A 14,204-nucleotide genomic window follows, 5' to 3' on the forward strand; every position below is an offset into this window, starting at 1 on the left:
AGGCCTGGACGCGGGGTGGCGCGTCCCCAGCGCGAGACACCCTAAAAATTCTGCCGGAAGTGGAAACACGAAGCCCAGGGTAGGTCAAGAAGGGATCTGGGCCCGAGCGCACACCTAGCAAACCCCAAAAGCGGAAAAGACGTCAGAGAACGAACCCCACGCTCGGGCTCCGGCCCCCCTCGAGCTTCCAGCCTGGCGAGCGCAGCCGGCTCTTCGGGGCGCCATGACAAGCCATGGAGGCCTGGCCAGGTCCCCCCTCTGCGGGCCTGTGGCCACTGCGGGGCGCGGCTGCCCGCCCAGTTAATGAGGCGCCAGGGCCGGAGCCGGGGGTGGGGTGCGGCGGCCTAGGCCCTTCAGGGACCTGCGGGGGCCGGGCCGCCCCGGCTCCTGCGCGCTCGCCCCGAGGTGCCTCCAGCGGGGCCGCCGTGCGCGCCCGCCGGGTCCGGCCGCTGGCCCGTCTCCCCGAGGCCCGGGGCTTCCAGAACCGCCGCCGCGGAGCCGGGAGGGGCGCGGGGCGCGGCCGCCGCCCGCAGCTCTCGCGGCCGAGGATGGGGCGACCCCGCCGCCCCCCGCCACCGCCCCTCTCCCCGCCCGCCCGCGGGGTGCGCCCGGCGGGCCCGGCGGCCGTGACCAACCTGTAACCCGCGCGCGCGGCGCGGTCATGGTGGCGCGGGCGGCGGCACCGGCCTCCCTCCCGGCTGCGAGGCGCGCCGCCCGGCCCGGCGGGTGCGGCGCAGTGCGCGGGGCGCGCGGGCGCGCGGTGCCACCCCCGCGGCGGGGCCTGGCAGCCCCGGGCCGCGCGCGAGGGCCGGGGCGGGGGCTTGTGTATTTGTTTTTGCCCTAAAAAAGATCCGAGTGGGCGCCGCGGCGGGGGCCGCGGGGACGCGTGGGTGGACGGGAGAGGCCGCGCGGGAGGCTGCGCCGCAGCGCGGGGCGGGGGCTGGTGCCAGCAGGGCCCGGGCTCTCCGGCTGCCACCCGCTGCCAGTCTCCCAGCAACAGCTGGCGCGCCCCTGGCGCTCCCCAGCGCGGCCGGCCGGGTCCCTGGAGACCCCGCGAGGGGCACCTGCCAAGGCGCTGCAGAGGGGCGAGCCGGGCCGGGGCGCGCCCTGGACAGCGGAGTCTGAGGGTGCCGACCGGCGCCACCCTCGATAATACGCATCGCAGTCTTTTAAATATGCTGCCATCTTTCCTAACAAGGTAGTTTGCTCCATGGATGAGGCTGCGTGCCCATTCAAACATGGGGAGTTCCCTCCAGGGCTGTAAGAACCCCCCCCCCCAAGAAGTTCCCTGCTTCTAGGGTCTCCTAGCAGAGCAGCTGGAGGGAAATCTTGGAATCCTGAGTCTTGTGTTCCAGCCCGACAGACACCCCCTCAAATGCACTTGCTGAGAAGTTTTCTCTGGGACCCGCATCCTGCCTTGCAGGCAGAGGTGAAACCCATTGGGAAACCCTTCACCGTGATTTCGCAATGTGCACACACAGGCACGAAACCTCCCCTAAAAGAGGAATCAGCGCCCCTAAATCCAGAACAAGTGGTAGCCCAAGGGACGGAAGTCAAGTTGTAGGCACCCATTTTAAAATGTACTTTTATAAAATAAATTAAATATGCATATTTAATCAAGTTACATCTACAAAGAACCTCCTCAGGATCCAGTCACATCAGGCAGTATTAATCCTTTCAATGACCTAAAGAAAATTTTTAAATAATTGGCCCATCATGAAATACAGAACATGTAAGCTTCCCCCCCACCCCCAATTTTATGAAAATTTCAGAAAGGTTGGCTATCTGAAATGTTGCTTTCAATACATGATGAAGTCATCCAGAAATATTCTTCATAACGCAAAATGGAAAGTGATTTAAACATTGGTAAACCTAGAAACAGCGGGATAAGAAATACCATGTACCAACTTATTAATCATTTAAGTCACTGTTATTAATTGTTTTATCTAAATGCTGTATTAGTCTGTATCTATAAAATAGAAAGCTGTGTACCATTCTTTGGAATGCACCAAGACTCATCAGAAAATCATATTCATGGAATAATTAAAGATCAAATAATTAAAGATAATTACTCTTTTTTTTTAAGTGAGAGGCAATAGTTTTACTAATCTCAGTACCATTAGGTGTGTCATACTCTGCTCTGTTTGAATAACTGCTGTGTGCGTATCACACATGCATCGGGGCCAACCATGCTACGGATGATGGAGGAAGGCCCTGGCAACCCATGAGCTTGCAGAAGGCAGCCTGGTATCCCTAGCCCAAAACCTGTAGGAACAAATGTGTGTGGGAGTGGAAATCATCAGAAATCTCACACCACTGCTTCTACCTGCTCATTACCCTTCTATTTTCTCATCGGCAACATGGCCGAAGATGAAGAAGCATCTTTTCTGTCCAATGGGCTCTGTGATTCCACTCATGGCTATAATTCCATGAAAGCAAACGTCTGCCCTGTGGATTCAGTATCATTCACAGGTGTCTTTTATTTGGCTTGCAAAATATTTTTGACAAATTGAGATCAATTACTAATATAAAACACATGAGATTTTTAACTTTGGAAAACAAGAAGATCTGGCCAGGTCAGGTCCACATTTCTGCATGGCAAAACATAACTGGAGGTGTTCCAGGCTTCCAGTTACCCTCAGACGGGCATGCATTTCCCTGTGTTGGAGAAGGTCATCAAGAGGGTGTCACCCAGAGATCATCAGGAGCATGTAACCTCCATGTAACCCACGAGCTGAGTGGGGCATTGGAGTTTCCTCACCTCCCTCCCCTGTCCTTGAAATGTACATTCTCCCAATTGTTCCCACGCTAGGAGTCATTCCAAGGAGCAACCTTGAGAAAGGTTATGAGGACATCTGGACGGTACACTGACTGAACCCCACTAAGACCTTGCTATAAATTTGAAATTCTGGTGGGCAGAGGTGCAACTGCTGCAGACAAGCTCTGATGTGAACTCCCTTGCGTATTAGAACCTCCACTTTCTGGTCTGGAGTGGTCTGCCTTTCTTCTTTCTCTTTTTCTCCACCATGTATAGGGATCTGATTTAATTTTGAATGAGGAGCTCCCTGTCCCCACCCTTACCCCCTGCCAGCTACAATGTCCAGTCCCAGAAGACATTTGAGGGTGTCAGCCTGCACTGTTATATCTGTATTCAACAATACAAATTTGAAGAAGGGGGCCATCAAACAGAAAACAATCAAATACAGGGAAATTTACAATGCAGAAATTGAAGCCAAGCCAATGTACAAGCAGGAGAGTAAACTGTGAATTAGAGGAAATCACTTTCATAGTCATCAAGGGCTTCGGAATGGAAGTAACTATGAAATGCAAGAGAGTAAGGGTTTGATGCCTACAGGATATTTGTTTCTCACTAACTCATCTGTCTCTATTGTTTATTTCCACCTTAAACTAATGTCCTATTTGACACCACAGTGAGTAGCTAAGAAAACAGTAACAGTGCTAAAAGATAAAATATTTTATAACTCCATGGAAGGAATACCATGGTCTACACAGGAAGAAAAACTCACCCAGTCTCAGGATTCTGCTAGATTAGATTTATAGTTCGATGCCACTGAGGTAATCACCCAAGATGCTATCCCCCTTTATTTTTAGATCTTGGATAAGATTGATATTCATCTTTACATGTCGGCTTGAATTACATGATTTCAGTGCTCACATAGGTCCTGTTATCACTAACTATTGATAAGACTGAATTTTATTTACTAGAGACACTAAGGAAGGGGAAATAAAGTTCCAGAATACCTAACTCAAAATACCAGCAGGCCAATCAGGAGACAGGTGGCGGTGGCTAAGTCACTAGCATGGATGAGTGTGGGCAGAATCAGTCCAGAGATGGACTGATTGGATGTTGGAGAACCAGGGATGCAACAGTGCAAGGGGAGGTTCCAGTTCCCTACCCAACCTAGGAAGGGTGGAGCTGGGCAAAGAGGTGAAGCTATTAATAAAAGACTGGGAAAAGGACAGGAAGAAAGTGAAATGAAGCAGGGAGAGAAAGACACTGGAAGAAAACAAAGAAGGGGGGTGGACAGAGGTGGCACACGGACCAGAGAAACACGTGAAGAGGAAGTCAAGCTTGCTTCTCAAATTTGGACTTGGACCAGGAACTTGGGAGACATGGAAATAGACTTGGGTGCGAGACCCATGGGGAAGCTGACAATGGCAACCTTTATCTTGACTTGGATTTGATTTTGCTGTTTTTTACCCCCAGATTTCCCTGGCCCCTTCTGCCTTTTCCTGTGGGTTCCCACCAGAAGGTGCCTTGGGGTAAGCTTCTGAACCATAGCAGCTCTGCTTTGGGCCAGCCTTGTTTGGCTGGGCATTTGCCTACAAGGGAATGGGTAACTCTGGGTGTTTCACTGGAATCTATATTAACTATATTCTTTCTCTATTGCACACTAGTTGTATCAAAGTGCTTTTCTATTGAAGGTCTTATGCACTAAGATTATGTTTGTCTTTATGTTGCACATGGCAGAACCCATTTAGAGCAGGTAGGTTTGGGGGTGCCAGGGCGCCCTTCATTCTGCCCACTAACAAGGGCAGGTTTCATATGGTTTGTTTCCGAGAACTTCCAGCTGGAAGTGTGATATTGGGGACTTGGGGTATCCTTTTCTTTTCACAGATCCACTGACTAGATACCCACAAATCAGTCATTCGCCATTTAAATGTTGCAAGATATTAGAATATAATTTTTGTCTTAACTTTTCTTTAGAAAAATATTTCCAAAAATTTCCCAATAATTAGAATCACTTGGGTGAGCTTAAACATTTCCTTGGAGACTCTGATTAAGTATCTCTGGAATGGAACATGCAACTATGGAGAATCTGTTAATAAAACAGATATCCCTTAAGCAGCATAGCTCTGTAGTTGGCACCAAGTTACAAGAATCCCTTTCCTGACACAGGAGAGTAGACTTGCCCACTCTCTTCACGCTCCACCTGTTCCGCCACCACCATCACTGTGGGGACCCCAGACCAGTTCTGAATCGCAGGGGACCTTTGCCCTTATGTTGTAGCTGTGTTATCTGAAGCACTAAAAACCTGTGAGTGCAACTAAGTGGTAAAAAACCATCTGCTGAGTCAAATTTGAGCCTTTGCAATGTTGTCAAATGGCCATTTAATGTTTCAAGTAGTTCCTATTTGCATTCAAATCAGCCATAGATAGGAGATAAGTTTAGCATATGCCTCAAATAAAAGGAGGAAAGATGAATTAAACCTCAGATAAAAGCTATAACTCTTGAACCTGGCAGAAGTATATGGGGAGATGAAATGCATTTGATTTCTTATGGTGAAATAAACTGTCTAATGATATGGGAGAAATTCCAGGGGACAAACTGGGTCGGAAAAACCCTATGGCGTGGAAGGATGTATGATCCTCACACTATGCATAGTTTGTAGACCCACCGAAAAAAAAAAAATCCCTAGCTCACCATTTTCTTTTACTTTAGGATTATATTTTCTGAGGAAGCTAACTTTTAGAATTTTAAAAAAGGAAAACCTGAGAAATTAGGAATAAATATAATACCAGTTAAACACTGCTGGGGGCAAACAACTGTCATTGCATTGAGAAGCATTTGAACCAAATGCCCAAAGGAGCTAGTGGACTTCTGAACAGCGAGGCTATGTTTCCAGAGAGTCATGTAGTACAGTGAACACTGTTTGGCTCTTTAATAATAAAAGCTTCTGCCAGATAGAAGTAAATCTTTGAAAATAGCCTCAAAGATTCCATTTATTGTATAAAATATCTTATAACCCAGAATGCAGACCCCTCAAAGTTGATGGGGTGGTACATTGTGCAAGGCAAGCCACCCCAAAGTGCTGGCCAGTGGAGAGGGGGGTCCAGAGTGGGTGACAGAATGAGAGGTCATGAGCACAGATTATCAACTGAGATGTGCTCTTTGCAATGTCACAGAAGACTTACAGAGGGATGTGTGCTTAGTGAAATAAATCAGAGAAAGACAAATGCTGTATGATTTCACTTACATGTGGTATATAGAGAAACAAATGGATGAACTAAATAAAACAAAAATCAAATTTTAGACTACAAGACCAGCAGGGAAGAGGATTGGGTAAATTGGGTGAAAGGGTCATTTGTTTGGTGATAGAATTAGAACCTTGTTTTCTTTTCTCCTCCTCCTCTTTTTCCCCCTCATCTTTCTCTTTTTCCCCTATTTTTGGAGACATAATGGAAAAATAAACCATTGTGAAGGTAAAAAAAAAGAATTGGATCTTTTATGAACTTAATGTGGTATATGCAATTTTATGTTATAATGCACTGTTACTTTCATTAAAATAATTACAATCCCAGCATACTATGTACCAGACTTGCTGAATTGGGGTGTGAGTGTGGGGGGTTGTTGGCAGGTGGGAAGTGTTAGGAGTTGGCACCTCAACTCCGTCCGGGGTTCCCAAAAACTACACGGAGCCAGAGATGCAAAAGCAAAAAGGCTTTATTGCTAGCTTAAGCTAGGGTCCAACTCTGCCTGGTGTACTGACACAGCTGTCTCATCAGGTTGAGAGAAGGACCCCTTTAAGGGTGACAAGCTGTTTTTTATACTCTGTTTACAGCAGAAAAAAGGGGACCTTTCATATCAGAAAAAGGGGACCTTTCACAACAGAGACCAAGTTCAATCTGATTGTGTACCTTTCTTTGGCAACCTTTAAGTTTTGTTTATCCTTGCCTTGGGGAACTTGTGGTTTTACCCTGAAACGAAACTTGGGCTCAGCTGTGCTCTTCAAAATGGTCGTCTTCCTTAAAATGGCTGCTGTCTTGCTATGTTTAGTCCTTCAATATCTTACAGAAGGAAGGAGGTAGATATATAAACAGGGGAGTGATGCATATGAAGAGATTCTTAGAGGAGGCACAGAGGAGAGACATGTAGAGACACTTGGAAGAGACGTGGGTGAGAGTCACATGAGGAGGCTGCGACTCACTGGTCTTGGCAGAGACAGTGGCGGTTTTCATTGTGATCTCACATTGTATTGTGTGGTTTATTGTGAATTTTGAGTCTTTCCTTAGTCTAGCTTTCTGGGATCTGTCTGGGACATGCCTACCCTTTCCTGTGGTCCTCTGCCATAGGATAGCTTAGACCTGTGGCAAGTTTCTGGGCCTCAGTGGCCTCTCTTTGGGCCAAGGTTGTTTGGCTGAGCACTTGTCCATTAGGAAATGGATAAAATTTGGAATTTTTATATTTTAATATTTGGAAATCCTGTGTCTCTCTCTCTGAACACTAATTCTATTAACAATCTTTCACACTGAGAGTAGGCTTCCTATGCATCCATCCATATGGATGGCTGGGGCCCTTTTAAAGGGTGTATCCCTTAAAAGTTTGAGGTCCCTGGGTACCCCTCAGTTACATGCTAGCAAATTTGATTCCTGGCACTGCACTGACCACCATGAACCACATGCATAATTTGTGAAATAGGGTTTTGGTTGATAACTTTTTTAGATAAGAGTATTTTACTTCCTAGTTTAATAAGAGTTTTCATATTTTTTAATCTTGAGTAAATTTTTATTTTTAAAATGACTTTCCCTGCATCTGTTCAGATTAACATTTCTCCTGCCATCTCTTCATGCTGTGAATGATTCAATCAAATGACCTTTGGTGTTATCGTAAGTTCTGGTTTCCATTAAAAATCACAAACATATAATTAAAGCAAAGACACTAAGAAAAAAAGGTGTTTTTCTCTTCCCTCTCCCCCTGCCCAGTACACCTGCCACAATAACCAGCTACTTTACATTTGGACCAAAAAAAGATATGAAGCCATTTTTTTCTCATAGTAAAATCTTCTGGACAGATGATTAGTCATTACCAGGTAGGGTGTTATACCCAGTGAGCTCCTGAAACAGTGTTTATATTCAGGGAAAGGAAGTCAGTTTAGAGACCTCAGAAAACGTTTTAAATTTTCAGTTTTCTTAGGGGCACTTCCCATAAGTTACAGCTGTTTCGAGGAACTCTGGGATCTTCATGACAGAACTTGAAAATCAGGAAATCAGTCTTTGCTCTTCTCTCGCCTAACACACTGAAATGCACCCACATACACACAGAGCAGTGCTTGCTGGGAGATCAGGGGAAGTGCTTGTGCTTCGCACATTCTTAATGCTGCCTTTAAATATTGAAAGTGTTGGCTTTCTTTCCAACATAATTTTCCAACATTCACAGCCAAGTAGTAGGGGGAAGCGCTACTGAATTATGGTGACTATACCTGATACTTTACCCTACATTGTTATTTCCCAGTGGAAGGAGTTCCAGGAATTATGCTGAGTAAATCAAGTCAGAATGACAAGGATAAATAGTGAACATTTACACAGAGGATGATTCAACAAAGAAACCTCATGTTTCCGAGGTTAAGTGGAAGTCAGGAGGGTGTAAGTGTCAAAGGAATATAAGGAATGATAGTGTGGGGGGAAAAGAAAAAGGTGTATTTTTCCAGTCTTTTTTGTTTGTCTTTAATGCCAGAAGCATTTGAAAACCTTAGAAATAACCCTCTAGATTTTTCACTACTATGTCATTCACTCTCAACCCTCCTTTTAATCTTGATTGAAAGATTTCAGGTATTAATCATAGCTTTAGAAAATGTTCCAGTGGTTAAATTGGGCCTATTCTGTTTCCATATTGTCTTTTGTGGAAATTATTTATAACAACATACTCTCTTATTTAAATTTTAAGGCCCTGAAAGGGGGTAACATAATAGTATAAAACTTTGTGTCCCTATTTTGCCTCATCTGTAAGTTGCTCAATCAATGTTTGTTTAATGAATTAACTAAATACCAATTAACTCACAAATTCAATTGTTCAACATTTGATGCTTGGTATGAATAATTTTTCTCTTTGATGCAATAGGTATTTTTAATGAGACAGTCACATATTTTTATATTAGGAACTGAAAAATTTCCATTCCCTGACCAGAAATCAATCTCAAAACAACCATGGTAATGTCTAATTACTAAACCACCAGGGAGCCGAAGCTTCCTATTTTAGTGTGAAAATAAAATAGAGGAGGAAGTTGAATAAGTATGTGCTCATTAGTCTTCAAAATAGTCTCACATTGTAAGACTGGAAAAAGCCTTCAGAGGCCAGTGGATTCAGTCTACACTGAGGCATGATGATAAAAAAAAAATTATATGAAAAATATTAGTGTATTTCCTAGATAAGAACATTAGTGAAAAAATCTTTCATGAAGGTCTAACTGTAAATGTTCATGATGTTATATAAAAAATACAAATTATGGACATATGGTGAGTTTAGCAAAATATCAGATGAGTTTAGCAAAATTCTAGAGGTTGGAATCAAAATTTACCTTTGGTGCTAATAACTCAAAACCAAAGGGACATGTCTTCTTTCATAAATTATTGTAGGCAAAACTGCATCACTAACACTTACTGGCACAGAGGATGAGAGAACATTTTTTAAAAAAATCACACAATTCTAAATCGAATAAGGAATAGTGGGATTTTTGCAAAGAAGTTTTAGGGATATATCAACCAGTTTATTTCATTCACATTTTCCCTTTTATTTATAGAATAGGGAGGTAGGATAAAAATGAATATACTCTTGAACAAGCCTAAAAAATCTCTTCCAAATAAGTATAAAGGAAAACATCTGAAGAGAACACACGTCATTACTTCATTGGTCACTTTTCACTGTCTTAATGGTACAGAAATAATGTGGCGAATTTTACCATAAATGGCATCTGATATTTGGTGAACTATAACAAGCAAAGTGACTGACACCATAGATTCTCAATGACAGGGAAAGGACCTTACGTGAATTATTACCTCACCACTCTTAAAGCGCTTAGGCATTTCAGTCCTCACAATAATTTTTTGGAAGTACTAACACAAGGTAAAAATATACAAGGTAAATAATTTAGTTCTTCATTTTAGTCTTATTGTTAATTGGAAAAGTTGATGCTTTTGCTCCATCCACAGTTATGTCTGATCAATTTCAAATAGTCCCAGGAAGAGCGTGAATTAAAAACATAAAAATTATAAATTGAGGCATAGATTCTCTCATTGTATTAAAAACCATTTCAATGCACCACAGCACTACAAAAATCTTCATGTTTTCAATCCTTTGTGAGGCTTCATTTGACTCCACAATGCCAAAGCAATGACTTAGGGGAAGGATGAGCTGAAGAAACAAATTGTGTGACTATTTCAACTAGAACTTGAAAGTCAAGTGTAATTTATGGTGTTGCTGGGCTCAAGAAGAAAGCAGAGGTGAAGGGAAAGTGTGAATCCACAGCGTTATTCACAGACAAGATGGTGAGCTGCTGGCTCCTCAAAATCTGCTGTGTCATTCCAGGCCTCACTCAGCTACTCAGCTACTCAGCTACTCAGCTACTCAGCTCTTCTTTTTGGTTATTTGCTTCATTAGTCCCTCTTCCTTTTCCTAAAAGCATTTTAATTGATGTCCCATCATTCATAATAATTTATTGACAGATTATCAGGCTTATCGCAAGTGTTCTATATGATTGAATTGCTTCATTGTTTATGAAAATAAAAAGTTTGGCTGATAATTCTCATCACAAGAAGACAATGTTTACAAGTTGCCTAGGCAAACAAAGGATATCAATGTCCATGTGATGTCTTTTCTACCTATCATTTCAGTTTTATATCTTGTATGTCATTGTGGGAAATGCTCAGCACTGACAAAGGCACCTGCGCTGTCCTTGTTATTTCCCTGCTGCTTATAGGTGTCTCAGACCAATGCTTAAGGGAGGCTCCTGACACTGGCACCCCTCCCTCTCACCTGCCAAGCACTGCTCTCTGCCTATACAGTCTCTCTATTTTTTCCTGATTATATAGGGTGGAGTCTACAAGTGTAAATATAAGAGTGAAAATAATGGAAATGATAGTGTAAACAAGAGTTTTAAATGGAGCAGCGTATGGTGTTCACTGCAGGAAAAACCCCGAGTGGCACTCCAGTGGGGAGAATGCTGGCAGCCTCCAGTTTCGCCATAGACCAGCCAGTGTAGTGGGAAAGAAGGCAAAGAAAAATACACGAGTTAAATATATTTTAACTCCTGGAAACTTTGGTACACAGACTAGGTCTATCTGAATGACCATTACCAGGATAAATACTAGTTTCCACCCTCCCCAAAGTACTAGCTTCCACCGTATATAATACATAGTGGAATATATGTATACACACACACACACCTGTATTTCCCCCCTTCATATATATGTATATATATGTAAACATGTGTGTGTATCCCCCTTTATGACCAGAAGACTTTGGACAAATATACAAAGAAAACACAGAAATGCAGACTTGGAAAGAACCCATGTCCCCTTCCACCATGACATTTGGAAACTGAAATTTCAGCAGGTTAAAGAACCCAGCCAAGGTCACGCAGCCATCCCATGACAGAGCCAGCCTCAAACCCGCCTCTGAACAGTCAGTGTTCTCTCCACTGTTTGCTCCTGATTCCAGGCCCCCATTGTTATTAATTGATTAACAGCTGAGCATCACTGTAAGAATTAAGAGTCTATTCATTGGGATAAAACAATATTGAAGTGATAAATCTCTGCACCTGAAGTCAATGAAAATACATTTAGAATTTTCCCCAAAAAATTTCCCTTCAGAATCAACTGAACTGGGAAAATACGCAGAAGAGTGAAAGATTATTTCTTATCCCAGAAGCTCTTAACAGTTCCAGGTGTTTTTACTACGTGGGAGGAAAAAGCTGCCTGGATCTGCACCAACATCTGCAAAAGATGTTAACTAAACACCTTTTATTCCACAGCTCTGGCCCAGATGAAAAGTTCTTTTTCTTGGAAATTTAAGCTTATTTTTATTGCTGCCTGGGAATATTTAGCCTTCCTGAAAGCTTTGGTGTAATTTTGGCTATTTGAAAACCTGGAAGATTCCTTTTAGTTGAAAATATTATACAAGTGGGTTTTGATTAAAAGTGAGACTTTTTTCTAGTTCAAACTTGACTTTAAGCGATTGACCAATTAGTGTATTAATGTGCCATTTATGAAAATTGAGTGAAGACTGCTGATGATCTGAAATCAAGATTAGCTTTCTTCACATTTTTCATGACAAATATAATTTTCTTCCTAACTTTTATATTTTAGTTGCTTAAGTTAATCTCCTGACAGTCTGCCAATTTTTTAAAATACTCTCTGTTAGCTCAAATTGTTGAATTTAATCAAGGTGCATCAGACTGTAAAAGGCCATTCACTCATTCAGTCTCTAGCAACTCTGCCAACTACTGCAGGTACAACAGAGTACAGCAGAGACAAGGTCCTCTTGTCATGAGAGATGATTTCCAGATGGGAGTGGTAGATTATACACAAACAGGTAAATAGATAGAAAAAATGTTATGTTAGATCCTGAACAAGGGCTGCCAATAAAATAAAATAAAATAGAATAAAATAAAAGAAAAGAAAAGAAAAGAAAAGAAAAGAAAAGAAATAAAATAAAAGGGGGCTTTGTCAGGGGAGCAGTTTTAGACTGAGCTAAGAGAGGAAGGAGGGAGGGAGGCAAAGAGAAGGTGTTAGGGGGAAAAGGAAGTCCTAAAGCTCATTCCATACAGGCTTTGTGGACTCCACCCCCACCCCAGGCCAAAGCCAAAGACACTGGGAACTCCACATCCTATCACCACCAAAGGGAAGGTGGCTGGGACCTGAGGGTGGGGTTAAGCAGCCAGGTTGGTATAAAGCCAGACACGTGGGCTTTGGAGGGATCCCCCCATTTTGGCTCCCCGCCAGCTAGCAGAGTCCGGCCAGCTCGGAGAGTGCCTTTGGGTTTCCAGGTCGGCAGATTGGGTAGGACGCATTAAAGACTTTATTTCCCTATTTTCTCCCTGAGTTGTACATTTTCCTTATTTCCTTTTCCCTGGTAAATAAACCTTTTATGAACCTTTTGTGTGTGCCTGCAGTGGAGTATTAATAAGTCCCTTTTAAGCGCACAGGTGAGGACCCACAGCCAGGCGACCCGTTCAATATCGGGGCTGCCCTGTAACAGCGGGACAATAAATGAATGGATAAACAGATGATAGACAACAGAAAGATGAAAACTTCTAAACAATCTTGTTCATACTCAAATCTCATAGACCTTGCTGCCTTCATTCTTTGTCTTCCCTGCCTCATCGGCTGGGGGCACAAGGATGGCCACCTCTACAATTCCCATGGGAGAATGCTCCCTGACCCACAAGCAGATCCCAGTGAGGGTGCTGCTGGGAGTCATCAGCAGCCAATACTGCCCCCCACCTTGAAGAAATGCCTTGGACCCTGAGGTTCTATGATTTTGTGCCCTGAAGATTCAGGGACTAACTTGTTTTCAGTCCCTTTGAGTTTGTATTCAGATGGGAAATCCCAGCCCATCCTCCTACCCCATCCCCCTGAGATGCTGTCACCTGGGATTTCTTGCTGCAGTTAGATCCCATGCCAGATCTGCTTACAAGTAGGTCCTCGAGGCATTTTCAAACTGGAAGAAGGGAGAAAGTAGGTCTTTCAAAGGTATTAGTGCTTTGGTAGAAAAAAAAAAAGTTTACTAAACGGAGGTCATTTTAAGTTATTCCTTTTGTTTTGACAGAATTGCTGTGAATCTAAGACTTTCTACTGAGTCACCAAGTCAGCCACACTATAACTATTTCAACTTCCTGGGAATATTACTTTGAGTCAGAGCAATAAAATGAACTGAGCACTTATAAACACTCTGTCTCCTGGCATATGCTCTCTCTGCCTCACAGCTGCACACGCACCCGGTAGCATTCCTCACTGCACCCTGCTGTGTGAAGATACCAACTGTTTTACATCATGAAAGAGATGTTCACACATCAGGTCCACATTTCACAGGATTCTTTTTTCCCCTCACAGAAAATATGCAACAGGTAAAGAACACGTGATCATTTATTTAAAGGCCCTTGTTTTCATTGCAAATTCCTAGCCAGAGTTTGGAATGGATGCATTCTTTCTATTAGTCCCACCTCCTCTGAGTCACCAAGGAGTTGAAAACTGACAGGAGAGCCCATTCCTGAGTCCTCAGTGTTACCATGGCGAGGTAGGCATGCAAAGCCGGAAGTTGAACTGGGAGCCAGTGAAAGCTCCAGGCCCCTGTGACCCCAACCCTGAGCCCTGCACTTTGCAAGACTTCTCAAATTACCATGTGCAAATAGATTTCTCAGGCTATTGTCAAAATGCACCCCGTGATTCAGTGCATCTGGCTGTGGACA

Source organism: Talpa europaea (assembly GCF_964194135.1).
Source record: "Talpa europaea genome assembly, chromosome: 6".
Taxonomy (NCBI): Eukaryota; Metazoa; Chordata; class Mammalia; order Eulipotyphla; family Talpidae; genus Talpa; species Talpa europaea.